General features: G+C 41.1%; 1 non-coding gene across 1 annotated transcript; it reads left to right on the top strand.

The window, feature by feature from the left end:
- Positions 1-974: 974 nt before the first annotated feature.
- LOC131828388 (U6 spliceosomal RNA) lies at positions 975-1,078 on the top strand. Its single transcript, XR_009352403.1, has one exon. It is a non-coding gene; the product is annotated as a U6 spliceosomal RNA (small nuclear RNA).
- The last annotated feature ends 23,067 nt before the right edge of the window (positions 1,079-24,145 follow it).

The raw sequence follows: 24,145 nt of genomic DNA, 5'->3' as shown, positions 1-24,145 counted from the left end.
TGCTTCTTTTGCTTGTGTTTTTGGCCTGGTATCCAAAAACTATTGGCAAGACCAATGTCAAGGAGAATTTTTCCTATGTTTTCCTTTAGGAAATTTAGTTTCATGCATCACATTTAAGTCTTTGATCTATTTCAAGTTAAGATTTATGAGTGATATAAGCTTCCAGTTTCATGCTGGTTTATGTGACTATTCAGTTTTAAATATCATTTATTGAACAGACTATCTTTACCCATTATATATGTTGGCCCCTGTCAAATATTAGGTGACTGTATGAAAGGATTTATTTCTGGACTCTCAAATCTGTTCTACTTGTTTATTGGTCTGTTTTTATACCAGTATACTTTATTGTTTTGAGCATGAGGGCTTTGTAGTATTGTTTCAAATCAAGAAGTGTAATTTCACTTCTTCATTCTTTCTCAGAACTGCTTTAATTATTTGTCTTTTATGGTCTCATATAAATTCTAGGATTCTTTACTTACTTCTGTAAAAAAATAATATTGGATTTATTAAAAGATTTTTTATTTATTTATTTGACAGAGAGAGATGACAAGCAGGCAGAGAGGCAGGCAGAGAGAGAAGAGGTAGCAGCTTCCTGCTGAGCAGAGAGCCTGATGCAGGGCTCGATCCCAGGACCCTGGGATCATGACCTGAGCCGAAGGCAGTGGCTTAACCCACTGAGCCACCCAGGCACCCCTAACATTGGATTTTTGATAGGAATTGAATTTACAGATGGTTTTTGGTAGTATGGACATTTTAACAATGTTAATTCTTACCATTCATAAATATGAGCTATCTTTCCATTTATGTCTCCTTCAATTTCTTTATCAATGTCATAGTTTATGGGGTACATATCTTTCATCTTCTTAGTTAAATCTTATCCTAAGTATTTCATTAGTTTTGATGCTATTGTGAATTAGATTGTTCTCTTTATTTTTTCAGATAGTTCATCATTAGAGTGTTAAAATGCTCGTCTTGTGCTTACTTTGGCAGCACATATACTAAAATTGGAATGATGCAGAGATTAGCTTGATCACTGAACAAGGATGACATGAAAAACTGGGAAGCATTCCATATTGGAAAAAAAAAACGAAACAAAACAAAATTCTTGTCTTTTATATATTGATCTTGTATTTGGCAGCTTTACTAAATTTGTTTATTCAAAATTTTTTGTGAATTTTTTAGGATTCTTTTACATGTAAGTTCATGTTATTAAAAAAAAGAAAATTTTACTTCTTCCTTTTTTTTTTTTTGAGTCTTTTATTTCTTTGTGTTCCTTGTTTCTCTGGTAGGACATCCAGTACTATGTCAAATGAGAGTAGTGAAAGTGGACACACTTGTCTTTGTTCTGATCTTTAAGGGGAAAATTTTCAATTTTTTTTGATTGAATATGAGATTAGCTCTGGGCTTGCAATATGTGCTTTTTCTTTAATGGATTTTTAAAACTATTTTTTAAAAATTTTTTATAAACATATAATGTGTTTTTATCCCTAGGGGCACAGGTCTGTGAATCTCCAGGTTTACCCATTTCACAGCACTCACCATCACTCACCATAGCACCTGCCCTCCCCAATGTCCATACCCCCACTATCCTCTCCCAACACACCTCCCCCCAGCAACCCTCAGTCTGTTTTGTGAGATTCAGTCTTTTATGGTTTGTCTCCCTCCCAATCCCATCTTCTTTTATTTTTCTTTTCGTACGCCTGAAACCGCCTATGTTGCATCTCCACTTCATCATATCAGGGAGATCATATGATAGTTGTCTTTCTCAGATTGATTTATTTCGCCAAGCATAATACCCTCTAGTTCCATCCACGTCATCACAAATAGCAGGATTTCATTTCCTTTGATGGCTGCATAGTATCCCATTGTACATATATACCACATCTTATTTATAGATTCATCTGTTGAAGGACATTTAGGTTCTTTCCATAGTTTAACTATTGTGGACATTGCTGCTATAAACATTTGAGTGCATGTGCCCCTTCAGAATGCCACGTTTGTATCTTTAGGGTATATACCCAGTACTACAATCACTGGGTCATAGGCTAGTTCTATTTTCAGCTTTTTGAGGCACCTCCACGCTGTTTTCCAGAGTGGTTGCACCAGCTTGCATTCCCACGTACAGTGTAGGAGGGTTGCCCTTTCTCCACATCCTTGCCAGCATCTGTCATTGACTGACTTGTTCATTTTAGCCATTCTGAAAGGTGTGACGTGGTATCTCATTCTGGTTTTGATTTTTATTTCCCTGATGCCGAGTGATGTGGAGCATTTTTTCATGTGTCTGTTGGCCATTTGGATGTATTCTTTGCAGAAATGTCTGTTCATGTCCTCTGTGCATTTCTTCATTGGATTATTTGTTCTTAGGGTGTTGAGTTTGATAAACTCTTTATAGATTTTGGATAGATAGTGGCCTTTTATCTGGTATGTCATTTGCAAATATCTTCTCCCAGATAACTTCTGACAGTCATCTTTTGGCTTTGTTAACTGTTTCCTTTGCTGTGCAAACAAAAGCTTTTTGATCTGATGAAATTCCAATAGTTCATTCTTGCCCTTGCTTCCCTTGCCTTTGGCGATGTTCCTAGGAAGAAGTTGCTGCTGCTGAGGTCAAAGAGGTTGCTACCTGTTCTCTCCTCAAGGATTTTGATGGATTCCTTTCTCACATTATGCTTCTTCATCCATTTCCAGTCTATTTTCATGTATGGTGTAAGGAAATGGTCCAACTTCATTTTTCTGCATGTGGCTCTTCAATTTTCCCAACACCATTTGTTGAAGAGGCTGTCTCTTTTCCATAGGACATTCCTTCCTGCTTTGTTGAAGATTAGTTGACCATAGAGTTGAGGGTGTATTTCTGGGCTCTCTATTCTGTTCCATTGATCTATGTCTGTTTTGGGGACAGTTCCCTACTATCTCAATGATGACAACTTTGTAATAGAGCTTGAAATCTGGAATTGTGATGCCAACAACTTTGGCTTTCTTTTTCAATATTCCTCTAGCAATTCGAGGTATTTTTGTGGTTCCATATATATTTTAGGATGATTTGTCCCATTTCTTTGAAAAAAAGATGGATGGGATTTTGATAGGGATTGCATTAAATGTGTAGATTGCTTTAGGTAGCATAGACATTTTCACAATATTTGTTCTTCCAATACAAGAGCATGGAACATTTTTCCATTTCTTTGTGTCTTCTTCAATTTCTTTCATGAGTACTTTAGAGTTTTCTGAGTATAGATTCTTTGTCTCTTTGGTTAGGTTTATTCCTAGGTATCTTAGGGTTTTGGGTGCAATTGTAAATGGGATTCACTCCTTAATTTCTATTTCTACAGTCTTGTTGGTATAAAAAAAATGCAACCAATTTTTGTGCATTGATTTTATATCCTGACACTTTACAGAATTCCTATACAAGTTATAGCAGATTTGGAGTGGAGTCCTTCAAGTTTTCCACATACAGTGTCATATCGTCTGCAAACAGGGATAGTTTGACTTCTCTTTTGCCAATTTGGCAAAATTTTGATGCCTTAATTTCTTTTTGTTGTCTGATTGCTGAGGCTAGGACTTCTATTACGATGTTGAATAGCAGTGGTGATAACGGACATCCCTGCCGTGTTCCTGACCTCAGCGGAAAAGTATTCAGTTTTTCTCCATTGAAAATGATATTTGCAGTGGGTTTTTCATAGATGGCTTTGATAATATTGATAATATGTGCCCTCTATGCCTACACTTTGAAGAGTTTTAATCAGGAAGGGATACTGCACTTTGCCAAATGCTTTTTCAGCATCTATGGAGAGTATCATATGGTTCTTGTTCTTTATTTTATTAATGTGTTGTATCACATTGATTGATTTGCAGATGTTGAACCAACCTTGTAGCCCTGGAATAAATCCCAGTTGGTCGTGGTGAATAATCCTTTGAATGTACTGTTGAATCCTATTGGCTAGTATTTTGGTGAGAATTTTCGCATCTGTGTTCATCAAGGATATTGGTCTGTAGTTCTCTTTTTTGATGGGATCCTTGTCTGGTTTTGGGATCAAGGTGATGCTGGTGGCCTCAGAAAAAAAGAGTTTGGAAGTTTTCCTTCCATTTCTATTTTTTTGGAACAGTATCATGAGAATAGGAATTAATTCTTCTTTAAATGTTTGGCAGAATTCCCCTGGGAAGCCATCTGGCCCGGGGCTTTTGTTTGTTTGGAGATTTTTTTTTTAAGATTTATTTATTTGACAGAGAGAAATCACAAGTATACAGAGAGGCAGCCAGAGAGAGAGAGAGGGAAGCAGGCTCCCTGCTGAGCAGAGAGCCCGACGTGGGACTCGATCCCAGAACCCTGAGATCATGACCCAATCCGAAGGCAGCAGCTTAATCCACTGAGCCACCCAGGCGCCCCTGGAGATTTTTGATGACTGTTTCAATCTACATACTGGTTATGGGTCTGTTCAGGTTTTCTATTTCTTCCTGGTTCAGTTGTGGTAGTTTATATGTCTCTAGGAATGTATCCATTTCTTCCAGATTGTTGAATTTGTTGGCGCAGAGTTGCTCATAGTATGTTCTTATAATTGTTTGTATTTCTTTGGTGTTGGTTGTGATCTCTCCTCTTTCATTCATGATTTTATTTATTTGGGTCCTTTCTATTTCTTTATCAATCTTATTAATTCTTTCAAAGAACCAGCTCCTAGTTTCGTTGATTTGTTCTATTGTTTTTTTTTTTTTTTGGTTTTTTGTGTTTTTTTGTTTGTTTCTATTTCATTGATTTCTTCTCTGATCTTTATTATTCCTCTTCTCCTGCTGGGTTTAGGCTTTCTTTGTTGTTCTTTCTCCGATTCCTTTAGGTGTAGGGTTATGTTGTGTATTTGAGATCTTTCTTGTTTCTTGAGAAAGGCTCGTACAGCTTTATATTTTCCTCTCAGGACTGCCTTTGCTGTATCCCACAGATTTTGAACACTTTTGTTTTCATTATCATTTGTTTCCATGAATTTTTTTCAATTCTTCTTTAATTTCCTGGTTGACCAATTCATTTTTTAGAAGGATGCTGTTTAGTCTCCATGTATTTGTGTTCTTTCCAAATTTCCTCTTGTGATTGAGTTCTAGTTTCAGAGCATTGTGGTCTGAGAATATGCAGGGGATGATCCCAATCTTTTGATAATGGTTGAGATCTGATTTATGGCCCAGGATGTGGTCTATTCTGGAGAATGTTCCATGTGCACTAGAGAAGAATGTGTATTCTGTTATTTTGGGATGGAATGTGTTGAATATACCTGTGATGTCCATCTTGTCCAGTGTGTCATTTAAGGCCTTTTTCCTTGTGGATCTGTTGCTTGGATGATCTGTCCATTTCAATGAGGGGAGTGTTAAATTCCCCTACTATTATTTTATTATTGTCGATGTGTTTCTTAGATTTTGTTATTAATTGGTTTATATAGTTGGTTGCTCCCATGTTAAGGACATAGATATTTAAAATTGTTAGGTCTTCTTGTTGGACAGACCCTTTGAGTATGATATAGTGTTCTTCATCATCTCTTATTATAGTCTTTGGCTTAAAATCTAATTGATCTGATATAAGGATTGCCACCCCAGCTTTCTTCTGATGTCCATTAGCATGGTAAATTGTTTTCCACCCCCTCTCTTTAAATCTTTAGGTGTCTTCGGGTCTATGATGAGTTTCTTGGGCAGCATATTGACGGGTTTTGCTTTTTATCCATTCTGATACCCTGTGTCTTTTGATTGGTGCATTTAGGCCATTTACATTCAGGGTAACTATTGAGAGATATGAATTTAGTGGCATTGTATTGCCTATAATGTGACTGTTACTGTATATTGTTTCTGTTCCTTTCTGATCTACTACTTTTAGGCTCTCTCTTTGCTTAGAGGACCCCTTTCAATATTTCCTGGAGAGTTGGTTTGGTGTTTGTAAATTCTTTCAGCTTTTGTTTGTCCTGGTAGCTTTTTAATCTCTCCTTCTATTTTCAATGATAGCCTAGCTGGATATAGTATTCTTGGCTGCATGTTTTCCTCATTTAACACTGAATATATCATGCCAGTTCTTTCTGGCCTGCCAGGTCTCTGTGGATAAGTCTGCTGCCAATCAAATATTTTTACTGTTGTACAATACATACTTCTTTTCCCAGGCTGCTTTCAGGATTTTCTCTTTGTTGTTAACCGTTGTAAATTTTACTATCAGGTTATGGGGTGTGGACCTATTTTTATTGATTTTGAGGGTCATTCTTTGCATCTCCTGAATTTTGATGTTTTTTCCCTTTGCCATATTAAAGAAATTCTCTACAAAAATTCTCTCCAATATACCTTCTGCTCCCCTCTCTCTTTCTTCTTCTTCTGGGATCCCAATTATTCTAATGTTGTGTCGTCTTATGGTTTCACTTATCTCTCAAATTCTCTCCTCGTGGTCCAGTATTTGTTTGTCTCTCTTTTGCTCAGCTTCTTTATTCTCCATCATTTGGTCTTCTATATCACTAATTCTTTTGCCTCATTTATCCTAGCAGTAAGAACTTCCATTTTTTTTTATAATTTTTTATTTTTTATAAACATATATTTTTATCCCCAGGGGTACAGGTCTGTGAATCACCAGGTTTATACACTTCACAGCACTCACCAAAGCACATACCCTCCTCAATGTCCATAATCCCACCCCCTTCTCCCAAACCCCCTACCCCAGCAACCCTCAGTTTGTTTTGTGAGTTTAAGAGTCACTTATGGTTTGTCTCCCTCCCAATCCCATCTTGTTTCATTGATTCTTCTCCTACCCACTTAAGCCCCCATGTTCCATCACCACTTCCTCATATCAGGGAGATCATATGATAGTTGTCTTTCTCTGCTTGACTTATTTCGCTAAGCATGATACGCTCTAGTTCCATCCATGTTGTCGCAAATGGCAAGATTTCATTTCTTTTGATGGCTGCATAGTATTCCATTGTGTATATATACCACATCTTCTTGATCCATTCATCTGTTGATGGACATCTAGGTTCTTTCCATAGTTTGGCTATTGTGGACATTGCTGCTATAAACATTCGGGTACACGTGCCCCTTTGGATCACTACGTTTGTATCTTTAGGGTAAATACCCAATAGTGCAATTGCTGGGTCATAGGGCAGTTCTATTTTCAACATTTTGAGGAACCTCCATGCTGTTTTCCAGAGAGGTTGCACCAGCTTGCATTCCCACCAACAGTGTAGGAGGGTTCCCCTTTCTCCGCATCCTCGCCAGCATCTGTCATTTCCTGACTTGTTGATTTTAGCCATTCTGACTGGTGTGAGGTGATATCGCATTGTGGTTTTGATTTGTATTTCCCTGATGCCGAGTGATATGGAGCACTTTTTCATGTGTCTGTTGGCCATCTGGATGTCTTCTTTGCAGAAATGTCTGTTCATGTCCTCTGCCCATTTCTTGATTGGATTATTTGTTCTTTGGGTGTTGAGTTTGCTAAGTTCTTTATAGATTCTGGACACTAGTCCTTTATCTGATATGTCGTTTGCAAATATCTTCTCCCATTCTGTCAGTTGTCTTTTGATTTTGTTAACTGTTTCCTTTGCTGTGCAAAAGCTTTTGATCTTGATGAAATCCCAATAGTTCATTTTTGCCCTTGCTTCCCTTGCCTTTGGCGTTGTTCCTAGGAAGATGTTGCTGCGGCTGAGGTCGAAGAGGTTGCTGCCTGTGTTCTCCTCAAGGATTTTGATGGATTCCTTTCGCACATTGAGGTCCTTCATCCATTTTGAGTCTATTTTTGTGTGTGGTGTAAGGAAATGGTCCAATTTCATTTTTCTGCATGTGGCTGTCCAATTTTCCCAGCACCATTTATTGAAGAGGCTGTCTTTTTTCCATTGGACATTCTTTCCTGCTTTGTCAAAGATGAGTTGACCATAGAGTTGAGGATGTATTTCTGGGCTCTCTTTTCTGTTCCATTGATCTATGTGTCTGTTTTTGTGCCAGTACCATGCTGTCTTGATGATGACAGCTTTGTAATAGAGCTTGAAGTCCGGAATTGTGATGCCACCAATGTTGGCTTTCTTTTTCAATATCCCTTTGGCTATTCGAGGTCTTTTCTGGTTCCATATAAATTTTAGAATTATTTGTTCCATTTCTTTGAAAAAGATGGATGGCACTTTGATAGGAATTGCATTAAATGTGTAGATTGCTTTAGGTAACATAGACATTTTCACAATATTTATTCTTCCAATCCAGGAGCATGGAACATTTTTCCATTTCTTTGTGTCTTCCTCAATTTCTTTCATGAGTACTTTATAGTTTTCTGAGTATAGATTCTGTGTCTCTTTGGTTAGGTTTATTCCTAGGTATCTTATGGTTTTGGGTGCAATTGTAAATGGGATTGACTCCTTAATTTCCCTTTCTTCTGTCTTGCTGTTGGTGTAGAGAAATGCAACTGATTTCTGTGCATTGATTTTATATCCTGACACTTTACTGAATTCCTGTATAAGTTCTAGCAGTTTTGGAGTGGAGTCTTTTGGGTTTTCCACATATAGTATCATATCATCTGCGAAGAGTGATAATTTGACTTCTTCTTTGCCGATTTGGATGCCTTTAATTTCCTTTTGTTGTCTGATTGCTGAGGCTAGGACCTCTAGTACTATGTTGAATAGCAGTGGTGATAATGGACATCCCTGCCGTGTTCCTGACCTTAGCGGAAAAGCTTTCAGTTTTTCTCCATTGAGAATGATATTTGCGGTGGGTTTTTCATAGATGGCTTTGATGATATTGAGGTATGTGCCCTCTATCCCTACACTTTGAAGAGTTTTGATCAGGAAGGGATGCTGTACTTTGTCAAATGCTTTTTCAGCATCTATTGAGAGTATCATGTGGTTCTTATTCTTTCTTTTATTGATGTGTTGTATCACATTGACTGATTTGCGGATGTTGAACCAACCTTGCAGCCCTGGAATAAATCCCACTTGGTCGTGGTGAATAATCTTTTTAATGTACTGTTGAATCCTATTGGCTAGTATTTTGGTGAGTATTTTCGCATCTGTGTTCATCAAGGATATTGGTCTATAGCTCTCTTTTTTGGTGGGATCCTTGCCTGGTTTTGGGATCAAGGTGATGCTGGCCTCATAAATTGAGTTTGGAAGTTTTCCTTCCATTTCTATTTTTTGGAACAGTTTTAGGAGAATAGGAATTAGTTCTTCTTTAAATGTTTGGTAGAATTCCCCCAGGAAGCCGTCTGGCCCTGGGCTTTTGTTTGTTTGGAGATTTTTGGTGACTGTTTCAATCTCCTTACTGGTTATGGGTCTGTTCAGGCTTTCTATTTCTTCCTGGTTCAGTTGTGGTAGTTTATATGTTTCTAGGAATGCATCCATTTCTTCCAGATTGTCGAATTTATTGCCGTAGAGTTGCTCATAGTATGTTCTTATAATAGTTTGTATTTCTTTGGTGTTAGTTGTGATCTCTCCTCTTTCATTCATGATTTTATTTATTTGGGTCCTTTCTCTTTTCTTTTTGATAAGTCAGGCCAGGGGTTTATCAATTTTATTAATTCTTTCAAAGATCCAGCTCCTACTTTCATTGATTTGTTCTATTGTTTTTTTGTTTCTATTTCATTGATTTCTGCTCTGATCTTTATGATTTCTCTTCTCCTGTTGGGCTTAGGGTTTCTTTCTTGTTCTTTCTCCAGCTCCTTTAGGTGTAGGGTTAGGTTGTGTACCGGAGAACTTTCTTGTTTCTTGAGAAAGGCTTGTACCGCTATATATTTTCCTCTCAGGACTGCCTTTGTTGTGTCCCACAGATTTTGAACCGTTGTATTTTCATTATCATTTGTTTCCATGATTTTTTTCAATTCTTCTTTAATTTCCCGGTTGACCCATTCATTCTTTAGAAGGATGCTGTTTAGTCTCCATGTATTTTGGTTCTTTTCAAACTTCCTTTTGTGGTTGAGTTCTAGCTTTAGAGCATTGTGGTCTGAAAATATGCAGGGAATGATCCCAATCTTTTGATACCGGTTGAGTCCTGATTTAGGACCGAGGATGTGATCTATTCTGGAGAATGTTCCATGTGCACTAGAGAAGAATGTGTATTCTGTTGCTTTGGGATGAAATGTTCTGAATATATCTGTGATGTCCATGTGGTCCAGTGTGTCGTTTAAGGCCTTTATTTCCTTGCTGATCTTTTGCTTGGATGATCTGTCCATTTCAGTGAGGGCAGTGTTAAAGTCCCCTACTATTATTGTATTATTGTTGATGTGTTTCTTTGATTTTGTTATTAATTGGTTTATATAGTTGGCTGCTCCCACGTTGGGGGCATAGATATTTAAAATTGTTAAATCTTCTTGTTGGACAGACCCTTTGAGTATGATATAGTGTCCTTCCTCATCTCTTATTATAGTCTTTGGCTTAAAATCTAATTGATCTGATATAAGGATTGCCACTCCTGCTTTCTTCTGATGTCCATTAGCATGGTAAATTCTTTTCCACCCCCTCACTTTAAATCTGGAGGTGTCTTCGGGCGTAAAATGTGTTTCTTGGAGGCAACATATAGATGGGTTTTGTTTTTTTATCCATTCTGATACTCTGTGTCTTTTGACAGGGGCATTTAGCCCATTAACATTCAGGGTAACTATTGAGAGATATGAATTTAGGGCCATTGTATTGCCTGTAAGGTGGCTGTTACTGTATATGGTCTCTGTTCCTTTCTGATCTACCACTTGTAGGCTCTCTCTTTGCTTAGAGGACCCCTTTCAAGATTTCCTGTAGAGCTGGTTTGGTGTTTGCAAATTCTTTCAGTTGTTGTTTGTCCTGGAAGCTTTTAATCTCTCCTTCTATTTTCAATGATAGCCTAGCTGGATATAGTATTCTGGGCTGCATGTTTTTCTCATTAATCCTCTGAAAATATCATGCCAGCTCTTTCTGGCCTGCCAGGTCTCTGTGGATAAGTCAGCTGCCAATCTAATATTCTTACCATTGTATTTTACAGACTTCTTTTCCCGGGCTGCTTTCAGGATTTTCTCTTTGTCACTGAGACTTTTAAATTTTACTATTAGGTGACGGGGTGTGGGCCTATTCTTATTGATTTTGAGGGGCGTTCTCTGAACCTCCTGAATTTTGATGCTCGTTCCCTTTGCCATATTGGGGAAATTCTCCCCAATAATTCTCTCTAGTATACCTTCTGCTCCCCCCTCTCTTTCTTCTTCTTCTGGAATCCCAATTATTCTAATGTTGTTTCATCTTATGGTGTCACTTATCTCTCGAATTCTCCCCTCGTGGTCCAGTAGCTGTTTGTCCCTCTTTTGCTCAGCTTCTTTATTCTCTGTCATTTGGTCTTCTATATCACTAATTCTTTCTTCTGCCTCATTTATCCTAGCAGTGAGAGCCTCCATTTTTTATTGCACCTCATTAATAGCTTTTTTGATTTCAACTTGCTTAGATTTGAGTTCTTTTATTTCTCCAGAAAGGGCTTTTATATCTCTCGAGAGGGTTTCTCTCATATCTTCCATGCCTTTTTCGAGCCTGGCTAGAACCTTGAGAATTGTCATTCTGAACTCTAGATCTGACATATTACCAATGTCTGTATTGATTAGGTCCCTAGCCTTTGGTACTGCCTCTTGTTCTTTTTTTTCTGTTGAATTTTTCCGTCTTGTCATTTTGTCCAGGTAAGAGTATATGAAGGGGCGAGTAAAATACTAAAAGGGTGGCAACAACCCCAGGAAAATATGCTTTAACCAAATTAGAAGAGATCCAAAATCATGAGGGGGGAGAAAGGGGATAAAAAGAGGTTCAAAAAGGAAGAAAGAAAAAAAAAGAAAAAAGAGAAAAAAGAAAAGAAAAGAATTTAAAAATAAGAAAACACCTTTCAGAAAGTGGTTGTTTTTCTGCTTCCAGAATTGCTGTTCTTCTTCTCTTCGATCTGCCGATGGATTTTCAGGTGTTTGCAATCTTTAGATAAGCTATCTAGCTGATCTCCGGCTAGCTGAAATAGTCTCAGCCTGCTACTTCTCCGCCATCTTGACTCCTCCCCCAGAACTTCCATTTTTTATTGCACCTCATTAATAGCTCTTTTGATTTCAACTTGGTTAGATTTTAGTTCTTTTATTTCTCCAGAAAGGGCTTTTATCTCTCTGGAGAGGGTTTCTCTAATAACTTCCATGCCTTTTTCGAGCCCAGCTAGAACCATGAGAGTTGTCATTCTAAACTCTAGTTCTGTCATATTACCAATGTCTGTTTTGATTAGGTCCCTAGCCTTTGGTACTGCCTCCTGTTCGTTTTTTTGTGGTGAGTTTTTCCACCTTGTTATTTTGAGCAGATAATATGTAAAGGAGCAAATAAAATGCTAAAAGAGTGGTAAAGACCCCAGGAAAATGTGCTTCAACCAAATCAGAAGAGACCCAAGTTGTGGGACAACGAAAGGGGATAAAAAAGAAGTTCAAGGGGGGAAAAAAGGTTTTAAAAAAATGAAAACAAGGAAAAAGTATTAAAAAAGAAAATATATATATATATATACTAGACTTGTGACTAGAACAGAGTCACTCACTTAATTTTGGGAGTTTTTGGGTCTCTTAGAAGAAACTACCTCCCAACATTTTAAAGGATGAAAAACATATAAGGGTAGGCACAGTGAAGGGATGGAATAAACCTATAAAAATGAGGAAAAAAGGGATGCCTGGGTGGCTCAGTTGGTTAAGCAACTACCTTCAGCTCAGGTCATGATCTCAGCGTCCTGGGATCGAGTCCCACACCGGGCTCCTTTCTCGGCAGGGAGCCTGCTTCTCCCTCTGCCTCTGCCTGCCTTCCTGTCTGCCTGTGCTCACTCTCTCCCCCTCTCTGATAAATAAATAAAATCTTAAAAAAATGAGAAAAAAATTTAATTTCTAAAAAATAAGTTGATAGAGCAAGTTGGTTGGGACAATAAAGAAAAATAAACTGGAGAGAATTTGCACAGGCTGGACACTAGAACAATCTTGGAGCTAGATTTAGGGTATATTTTGTTCTATTAGGAGAAGTTATACCCCATATTTTTTAGAAGAAAAAACCCTATGTGTAAAAAAATATATAGTTAGGTACAATGGAGGATAAATTATGACTATAATAATGAAGGTTCAAAATAGATTATTATTTTTTGTAAGGTATTTTAAAAATAAACTAGTTTAAAAAATCATTAAAAGAGGAAAGGGTAAAAGTTAAAAAAATTAGCAGAAGAAAAAAGAAAAAAAATATAACTGCAAGACTAATGAATCATTGGGAGAAAGCCACGAACTCCTTGTTCTGCATTCTCCTCCTCTGGAATTCCACTGTTCTCCTTACTAAGTGAAGTTGATCTTGGCTGGGTTTCTTGTTGGTCTTCTGGGGAAGGGGCCTGTTGTACTGATTCTCAAGTGTCTTTGCCCGAGATGGATTTGTCCTGCCCTTACCTGGGGTAAGGCTAAGTAATCCGGGAGCTTTCGTTCCCTGGAGGCTTTCCGTAGAGTTCTGGATGATGGAATAATGGCGGTCTCACAATCCTGCCCAGAGGAGTGGAGAGCTCAGGGCCCCACTCCTCAGTGCACACTTAGAGAAAGGTGCTTAATCACTCCCATCTTCCCGGCCTCTGGCCATGCTTGGAGAAAAGCGCTCTGTCACTCGTACTTGGAGAAAAGTCCTTGGTCATTCTCATCTCCCTGGCCTCTGGCCATGCTTGGAGAAAAGAGCTCAATTACTCCCGTCTCCCTGGCCCTTGGCTGTGCTCCAAGCTCATCCTGCCTATGCCTGGTTCAAAGTAACCCTGGGTTGAGAGCTCACTCCTCAGCTTTGTCTCTGTAGCCGGCTTCCCCACTCTAATACCTGTGAGTTCTGTGACACTCAGATAACCCTGGTCCTTCTGTGACCCTGAGGGACCTGGGACTATGCTGACCCCTCTTGGGCTTCACTCTGGATTAGCCTCTGGGGTGATATCCCTCAGTGGATCAAACTTTTAAAGAGTCCTGATTTTGTGCTCCATTGCTCCACCGCTTGCCAGGAGCTGCCCACCCCCCCCCCCACGGTCTACCTTCCTGTTCTTCGGGTTCACTTTTCTGCCAGTTCTACCTTTCAGAAAGTGATCAATTTTCTGTTTCTAGAATTGTTGCTCTCCTTCTCTTTGATCTCCCATTGGATTTGTAGGTGTTTACAATGGTTAGATAAGCTATCTAGCTGATCTTCTGCTACCTGATGTCGTCTCAGCCTGCTACTTCTCCGCCATCTTGAATCCTTCCACGGAATATGTGGTTTTTATTATGTTGATGTGTATTCTTTCTGTACCCAGTTTGGTGAGTATTTTTATTATGAAAGGGTGTTGAATTTTGTCAAATGCCTTTTCTGCATATATTGAGTTGATCATATGAGTTTTTATTGATCATTCTATTAATATAATGCATCACATTTACTGATATGTGCTGGTGAATTCAGTTTTGTAGCATTTTGTAGAGAATTTTTACATTTTTATTTATCAGGGATATTATCCAGTAGTTCTTTTTGTTGCTGCTTTGGTTTTTTTGTTTGTTTGTTTGTTTTTGTTTTGTTTTGTTTTGCTTTTGTAGTGCTCCTGTCTGGTTTTGATATCAAGATAATGCTGGCTTGTAAAATGTGCCTCAGAGTATTTCAACCTCTTCAACTTTTTGGGAAAGGTTTAAAAAGTATTTGTATTTTTTGCCTTAAAATGTTTGGTAGAATTCACTGTGGAAATCATCTGATTCTGGACTTTTATTTGTTAGTAGGTTTTTATTACGGATTCAATCTCCTTACCCCTTATTGGTCTGTTCACATTTTTTATGTCCTTATGATTCAGTCTTGATAGGTTGTATGTGCCTAGGAATTTGTCCATTTCCTCTAGGCTTTTGATTCGCTGGCATTTAACTGTCTTTTATCCTTTATATTTCTATGGTATCTGTTATAATGTCTCCTTTTTCATTTCTGATTTTATTGAGTCTTCTCTCTTTTTCTGAGTTAGTCTAGCTGTCTTTTTTTTTAATTTACCATTACCAAGTTTAATTTTATTTACCATTTAAAAAAAAACTTTCTAGATTTTTAATTCTATATTTCATTTATATTTGCCCTAATTTTTATTTTTTCCTTCCTTTTGCTACTTTTAAGTTTACTTTGTTCTTTTTGTAGTTTTTTTGAGCTGTTATAATAAGTTCTTTATTTGAAATCTTTTTTATATACATTTATAGCTATAAAATTTCCTTTTATAACTGCTTTGCTGCTTCTCATAATGTTTTGGTATATATTTTTTTATTTTCCTCAAGATGTATTTTTTATTCCCACTTTGTCTTCTTTTCTTGATTTTTTGTTTGTTTAAAAATGTGTATGTCTGTGTTTTGTAAATTTTCCAAATTTCCTTCTGTATTGATTTCTAGTTTCATATTATTTTGGCTGGAAATATACTCGATATGCTTTCTATATTATTGATTTTGTGGGGACTCTTGTTTTGTGGTTTAAAATGTAATCTATCCTAGAAAATTTTCCACGTGTGTTTGAGAAGAATATTTATTATGATACTATTGGATGGAATATCCTGTAAATTTGTTAGGTTCATTTGACATAGTTCTTGTTTGTTTGTTTGTTTGTTTTGTTTGTTTGTTTGTTTGAGAGAGAGCAGGGCAGAGAGAATGAGCAAGGTGTAAGGGCAGAGACAGAGTGAGAAGACCCCCTCCTGAGCAGGGAGCCCAATGTGGGATTCTATCTCAGGACCCTGGGATCACGACCTGAGCCAAAGGCAAAGGCTTGACTGAGCCACCCAGTTGTCCAGGCATAGTGTTTAAATTCACTATTTTCTTATTGATTTTCTGTCTGGATGATCTATCCATAGGTAAGAGTGGGGTATTATTGTCCCCAGATATTATTGTATTGCTATTTATTTCTCCTTTTTGTTTTGTTAGTATTTGTTTTATATATTTATGTGGCTCAATATTAGGTACATGATATTTACAATTACTGTATTGATGAATTGATGACACTTTTCTTATTGTATAATGACCTTCTTTGACTCCTGTGGTGATTTTTAGCTTATATAAACCCTATTTTGTCTGTTATAGTTATTGCCACCCTTGTTTTCTTTTGTTATCATTAGCTTGGAATATCTTTTTCCATCCCTTTACTCTCTGCCCATGTGTGTCCTTAAAGCTAAAGTGATTCTTTTATAGGCAACATATTGTTGGATCTTGTGTTTTTTGTTTGTTTTTTTAAGCTATTCTAGCCTATGTCTTCCAACTGATGATTCCATTCACTTACAGTTAAAGTAATTATGGATAGGTAAGGACTTAACTATTGCCTTTCATTATTTTTATATTTCATGATTTATTTAAATTTTAGTTAATATATAGCGTAATATTAGTTTCAGGAGTAGAATTTAGTAATTCACCATTTACATATAACAGTCAATGCTCATCACAAGTGACCTCCTAATAATTATTACTGACAGCCCATTCCCCTGCCCATCTCCCCTCCAGAAACAGTTTGTTACTTATAGTTAAGTGTATTATGGTTTGCCTTCCCCTCCTTTTAAAAAATATATTTTTTTCTTTCCCCAGTGTTTATCTGTTTTGTTTCTCTTTTGTAGATGCTCTGCTCTTTATTTCCTGTCTTGTTCTCTTTGTTTGTAATCTGATGACTTTTTGTGGCAGTATGTTTTAACTTCTTTATCAAAATATTTTGTGTATCTACTACATATTTTTATATTTACCATTAAGCTTTTATAAAATACGTTAGTTATAACATTCCATTTTATGTTGAAAACAACTGAACTTCAATAGTGTACAGAAAAATTATACTTCTCCTATAACAATAGGTTATTGATGTTTTTACATTTTAGATCATTTTTATATTGTACTTTCAATAACAAATGATTGCAGTTATAGTTATTTTTAATAGGCTTGTTTTTTTTAACTTTTAAACTAGACTAGTAAATGATTTATATATCACCATTACAATATTAGAGAATCTGGTTTTGACTATACATTTACCTTTTGCAATAAATAAGGAGCCATCCATGCATCCATGTTGCCATCTTGATGACATCACCATCCCCAAATCGCCAGTAAGTGTTACTTTATATTTATCTTTTTTTTTTAAAGATTTTATTTGTTTATTTGACAGAGAGAGAGAGAGAGAGAGCTCAAGTTGGCAGAGTGGCAGGCAGAGGAAGATCAAGAGGCAGGCTTATTACCCAGCAGTGAGCCCGATGCAGGTCTTAATCCCAGGACCCTGGGATCATGACCTGAGCCAAAGGCAGCTGCTTAACCGATTGAGTCGCCCAGGGAGCCCTAAATTTTACTTTAGTTAATATACGACTATTTTTTATTTCTACTAATAGACATATCAATTTTATTGCTTTTAATATTAAGGTCTTCTCCTTAACATCATCAATTTTATAAGTGTGGTGGTAAGTATGTAATTCATGTATGTGGTGGTATGTAAGTAATTCAAATATGAATTTTAAACTCTAGATCATATGCTCCATTGTGGCAGATATTTGTCTTATTCATCCCACCCACAAAAAATTAGTACTAAATAGGTCTTTGTTGATTTACTGAATGAATTAAGTGTTCTGACACTAACATAGCTGACCAAACCAGAGATAAAGGAGAAAATATAATGATTGTCAAATGGGTGAACCTGAGATAAAAAGACACCTTTAGCTTAGTTAGTTTGATATACACTCTGGATAACATTCCAATTTTGCATGGATTTTTGGAAAGCAAACAACTTTGTGGGTTTCTGATTCCATTCCAAGAGGTTGAATTTCTGTTTGATTTATGTAATAGGCAACAGTGTCATGAGGAAAGACTTGTAGGATAAAATTTCTTCAAGACGGGAACACAGATGGCTGCCTATGGACTGTGAGGTGGGTGTTAATGAAAATGCATTGAGCAGTAAGGGAAGGGCAGCTCACAACCATAGGAAAGGTGCCCTGTGTTTTTGTTTTGTTTTGTTTTACAAACAGATACCATTAGCCCTCTCCAAGGAAATTTTCAAATTTACTTTGCTCTAACAACCACAAATACTTAGGACATTATGAACACAATATGGGCATTAAAGGATAAAAATAAACAAAAATTTAAGTAAATGTTAAGTGTTTGTCATTATTTCAGCCATGTTTTTCTATGCTTAACTGCTCAAAAAAATTACACAGGTTTCTAAATATTATACCAGGCTGTTAAACTAATGCAAAGGGTTTTATGGAATTTTCTATAACACCATCTCGATTTTCTACATTGGCTGTCACTCCTGAAAATTCTCAGTTTATAAATGTGCATATATTTACTATAATAATACTCACTGGTTATTTACCTGGTTTATTAGTGTATTTTGATCCTTTCTAATTGTTCACTTTCTTCCATGTTTCCTCCTTATTTCTACAAATGTCAATCCATCACATGTTATGTAAAGTGAAACAAAGAGGAACAGCTGTTAGTAGAAAGGATTAACAGAGGTGCTTTGATGTTACTCTGTGAGGTATTTCCATATCATCATTTTAATATATTTCAGGAATACAGCATAGTTGTTATGCCTTAATTAAACCTTCATTAAGTCTTTATATATATACTTTTTCCTAACTCACAAGTCCTCCCTTCATGTCCCATTCAAAACCCACTCATTTTATGGAATAATTGTTTTATATTCCCAGTACAATCTTCATTTAACTTATTGCTCTGGTGTGCTCCTTTGGCAGCACATATATTAACTTATTGTTCTGGGTATACAAAAAGATAGGAATGGAATATTTTGTAATGTGATATTTTGTCCTTTCTACACTACAGCGTCTGTGTAAGCATTCTTTGATCAGAGACCTAAGGAGGAGGTCCAAATTGAAGAAAAACAAATAGAAAAAAAGAAAATGTTCTCAGTCCTTTCTTGTAGTTTCATTTGCAGGAACCACAAAGGCAAAGACATTAAAATGTTTTTTTCTTATTTTTTAAAATTAATTTTAAGTTTTTTATTGGATTATGCTCCCTTAAACTCATCTGATACCATGAATAGAAAATCAAAGCAATCCACCAAACCTTCTTTCATGATGTTGCCTTTAAACACGTTGCCTTTAAAAATTTTACAGTCTCATCTGTGGAGTAGATGAACCTTGACTCAAAAGTGTCATCATAGGCTGTGGTGACACTTGTCTTGCCACCCGCCCGCTGTTCCTGCCATGGCAGGCTCTCCTGCTTCACGACCGTTTCCCGACAACAAGGCCAATGGCTCCTCTTCTCCCAGGGCGGCATTGCTGCGCCTTTCCCAGACATGTTCCTGGGGAGCACAGTGACAGACGTGTGCCTTTCTTTAAGGCTGTTTCCACAGGCGCAGCCACGCTTCTCTCTCAGGCAGAGGGGATGACCAGGCTAAGAGGATTTCGCTCCAAACGGGTTTCTCCCACCATGCTTCGGAGACTATGTTCAGGCAAGCGGCATCAGCATCCCATAGAACTGACACGGATTTCCCAACGAATGCTGTGCTTTCCCAGAGGGGATGCACGTACAAAGAGGCTTTTGCTCTATGCGGGTTTCTCCCACCGTGCTGTGAATACTAGGTTAAGGCAAGCAGCGACAGCAGCCCACAGAACCGACTCTGATTTCCCAGCGCCTGCTCTGCTTTTGCAGAGGTTTTGGGCTAGGCGCGAACTGCACTTCGCCTCTGCTTCCTCAGCAAGGCTTTGGGCGTTAGCTCTGTCGCTTAAGAGAAAAAGCTGCAGGAGAGCTGGTGCCTCTTGGGCCTTGATTTCCTGGGCTCCATGTTCCCGCCCTGGGTTCACACTGCCAGGCCAAACTAAGCAGAGCCACAACCCTGCAGCAGCATGTGTGGCCTAGGATTGCACTCTATGCACACTACCGTCTCCTGGTGACTTGGCCTTTTGATCTGGCGCGCAGGCAGACTCGGGGACTAGGCCAGTGCCTTCCACCAGGAAAGGAGAGGAAAGATCCCTGAACACCGCCCATGCACTGGGATGGGGAGATGTGGGGGACTGTCCCCCACTCCTTCCCCAGAAACCCTGTGCCTCCGCGAACGCTGCCACATCTTGGAGGAAGAAGGCCTGTGACTGCCTGTTTCTCCAGGGAACTGTTTCTGTGAGTTCCGGGTATTGCGCCTGGTGGCAAACCCAAGTCTGCCCTAGGGACTGGTGGCCAAGGAGATGCTGTCCCCTTGGGACCAGAGGCACCAGACAGGCCTGCCTTCTGCCCAGACTCCTTCCTCAGAGAGGATCACGTGCGCCTGCCCTAGTCGTCCCCTCGTGTCTCAGCATCCAGGCTTCATTTTATCCGCACAGGGAGCGGGTGACACTTGTCTTGCCACCTGCCTGCTGTTCCTGCCATGGCAGGCTCTCCTGCTTCACCACCGTTTCCCGACAGCAAAGCCAACGGCTCCTTCTCTTATCCGGGGGCGGCGTGCTGCGCCTTATGCAGACATGCTTCTGGGGAGCGCGGTAACAGACGTGTCCCTTTCCTTAAAGCTGTTTCGACAGGCGCTCTCTCAGGCAGAGGAGGATGACCGGGCAAAGAGTATTTCGTTCAATGCGGGTTTATTTCAACGAGCTGTGGAGACTAGCCCAGGCAAGCAGCAGCAGCATCCCCAAACCCAACTATGATTTCCCAACGAATGCTGTGCTTTCCCAGATGAGATGCCCAAAGAGCCTTTCGCTGTATACGGGTTTCTCCCACTGTGAGACTGGGCTCCGGCAACTAACAGCAGCAGCCCACAGTACAGACTCTGATTTCTCAGCGAATGCTGTGCTTTCCCAGTTTAGAGAGGAGGCGACAGGATCCCTGCACAAGGCCCGTGCACTGGGATGGGGAACTATGGGGGACTGCCTCCACTCCTTCCCCGGCACACCCCCTGCCACCCGCATCGCTGCCAAATCTTGGTGGAAGACGGCATCTGACTGCCCATTTCTCCATGTGGTTGTTTCTGCGAGTCAGGGTATGGCACCTGGTGGCAAGCCCAAGTCTGCCCTTGGGACAGGTGGCCAAGGAGATGCTGTCCCCTCTGGACCAGAGGCACAGGACAGGCCTGCCTTCGGCCCAGACTCCTTCCTCAGAGTGGAGCAAGCGCGCCTGCCCTAGTCATCCCCTCATGTCTCCTTAGCAGCCAGGCTTCCATCTCTCCGCACAGGGAGCGGGAGACACTTGTCATGCCACCGACCTGCTGTTCGTGCCACGGCAGGCTATCCTGTTTCCCGAGCGTTTCCCGACCCCAAGGCCAACGGCTCCTCTTCTCCGGGGGCGGCGTGTTGCGCCTTCCCCACAGTTGCTCCTGGGGAGCGCAGTGACAGACGAGTGCAACCACGCTTCTCTCTCAGGCAGAGGGGATGCTAGGGCAAAGAGTATTTCGCTCCATGCGGGCATCTTCCACCGAGATGCGGAGACTGGCTCAGGCAAGCAGCAGCAGCATCCACAAACCCAACACTGATTTCCAAAGGAACGCTGTGCTTTCCCAGGGTAGATGCCCAGGCAAAGAGGCTTTCGCTGTATGCGAGTTTCGCCCACCGCGAGACTGGGCTCAGGCAAGCAGCAGCCCGCAGAACATTTCTCAGCGAAAGCTGTGCTTTCGCAGAGGCTTTGGCTTGGAGCGAACAGCACTTCGCCACTGTTTCCTCAGCAAGGCTTGGTTCGCGTCAGGGAAGAAGAGCTGCGGGAGAGCTGGTGCCACTTGGGCCTTGCTTTCCCGGGCTCCAAGTTCGCGTGCTGGTTTCACCCTGCCAGGCCGAACTTGCAGACACAGCCGGAACCCTGCAGTAGCGTGCATAGCCTAGGATGGCACCCTATGCACACTGCCATCTCCCACTGTAGGCATCGCTTGGCCTTTTACTCTGGCCCTCTGGCGGACTGGCGGACTACGACATTTCTTTGCCCACAGGAAAGGAGAGGTGACAGGCTCCCTGCACACTGCCCGTGCACTGAAAAGGGAGCTTTGGGGGACTGTCCCCACCCCTTTTCCTTAAACGCCGTGCTTCCTTCAAGCTTCCACATCCTGGAGGAAGATGGCATCTGACTCCCCGTTATTTCAGGGAGCTGTTTCTGCGAGTTCAGCGTAGGCGCCTTGTGGCTAGCACATGTCTGCCCCAGGGACAGGTGGCCAAGGAGCTGCTGTCTCCTTGGGCCCAGAGGCTCAGGATAGGCATGCTTTCTGCCCAGACTCCTTCTTATGAGTGGAGCACGTGCCCTGCCCTACTCATCCCCTCCTCTCTCCGTAGCAGCCAGGCTTCCGGCCCTCCGTACAGGGTGCGGGTGACACTTGTATTGCCACCGACCGCTGTGCTGCCAGGGCCGGCTCTCTTGCTTTGCAACCGTTTCCAGATCCGAAGGCCAACAGCTCCTGCTCTTCAAAACGGGCAGTGTGCTGCACCTTCCACAGACATGTTCCTGGGGAGCGCAGTTAAAGACGTGTCCCTTTCCTTAAGGCTCCTTCCACAGGCGCAACCGCGCTTCTCTCTCAGGCAGAGGGGATGCCCAGGCAAAGAGGATTTCGCTCCATGCGGGTATCTTCCACCATGCTGCGGAGACTAGCTTAGGCATTCAGCTGCAGCATCACACACATCCGATTCTGATTTCCCAACGAATGCTGTGCTTTCCCTGAGGAGATGCCCGGATAAAGAGGCTTTCGCTGTATGCGGGTTTCTCCAACCGCGAGACTGGGCTTAGGCAAGCAGCAGAAAAGTCCGCAGAACCAACTCTGATTTCCCAGCGACTGCTATGCTTTCGCAGAGGTTTTCAGCTTGGCGCGAACCGCATTCGCTGCTGCTTCCTCAGCAAGGCTTTTGTCGTTCGCTCTGTTGCGAGAGGGAAAAAGAGCCGCGGTATTGCTTGTGCCTTTTGGGCCTTGCTTTCCCGGGCTCCAAGTTCTTGCCTGGGGTTCACATTGCTAAGCCGAACTAAGCAAACGCAGTCGCAACCCTGCGGCAACATGCGTGGCCTAGGATGGCACTCTATGCACACTACCAACTCCCGGTATAGGCAACAATTGGCCTTTGGCAGTGGACCTCAGGTGGACTCGCGAACTAGGTCAATGCCTTCCTCACAGGAGAGGAGAGGCGACAGGATCCCTGAACACCGCCCGTTACTAAATGGGGAGCATTCGGGGATTGTTGCCACTCCTTTCCCGGCACACCCCCAGCCACCGACAACGCTGTCACATCTTGAAGGAAGATGGCATCTGACTGCACGTTTCTCGAGGGAGCTGTTCCTGTGAGTTCAGGGTATGGTGCCTGGTAGCAAGCCCAAGTCTGCCCTACGTACAGTTGTCCTAGGAGTTGCTGTGCCCTTGGGACCAGAGGCACTGGACAGGCCTGCCTTCTGCCCAGACTCCTTCCTCAGAGTGGAGCACGCGTCCCTGCCCTAGTCGTCCCTTCAAGTCTCCTTAGCAGCCAGGCTTCATCTCCGCACAGGAAGCGGGTGACATTTGTCTTGCTACCGGCCTGCTGTTCCTGCAAGGGCAGGCTCTCCTGCTTCCCGACCGTTTCCCGACCACAAGGCCAACGGCTCCTTAGCTTCTCTGGGGGCTGCTTGCTGCGCCATCCCCACATTTGGCTTTTCTCTCAAGCAGAGGGGATGCTCGTGCAAAGGGTATTTCGCTCCATGCTGGTATCTTCCACTGTGCTGCGGAGACTAGTTCAGACAAGCAGCAGCATCCACAAACACAACTCTCTGATTTCCCAACAAATGTTTTGCGTTCCCAGGGGAAATGCCCAGGCAAAGAGGATTTCGCTCCATGCGGGTTTCCTCCACCATGCTGCGTAGTGTAGCTCAGGCATTCAGCTGCAACATCACTAAACATCCGATTCTGATTTCCCAACGAATGCTGTGCTTTCCCAGAGGAGATGCCCGGCAAAGAGGCTTTCGCTGTATGCGGGTTACTCCCAATGCGAAACTGGGCTCAGAAAAGCAGCAGCAGCAGCCCGCAGAACATTTATCAGCAAATGCTGTGCTTTCCTAGAGGCTTTGGCTTGGAGCAAACAGCTTTCAGCTTTCGCCGCTGCTTCCTCAGCAAGGCTTCAGTCCTGTCAGGGAAGAAGAGCTGCGGGAGAGCAGGTGCCTCTTGGGCCTTGCTTTCCTGGGCTCCATGTTCGCGTCCTGGGTTCACCCTGCCAGGCCGAACTAAGCAGACACAGCCACAACCCTGCAGTAGCGTGTGTAGCCTAGGATGGCACCCTATGTACACTACCATCTCCCAGTGTAGGCATCGCTTGGCCTTTTACTCTG

This window comes from Mustela lutreola, chromosome 3, assembly GCF_030435805.1.
Source record: "Mustela lutreola isolate mMusLut2 chromosome 3, mMusLut2.pri, whole genome shotgun sequence".
Classification (NCBI taxonomy): Eukaryota; Metazoa; Chordata; class Mammalia; order Carnivora; family Mustelidae; genus Mustela; species Mustela lutreola.
This window is presented reverse-complemented; position numbering and strand designations above follow the sequence as displayed.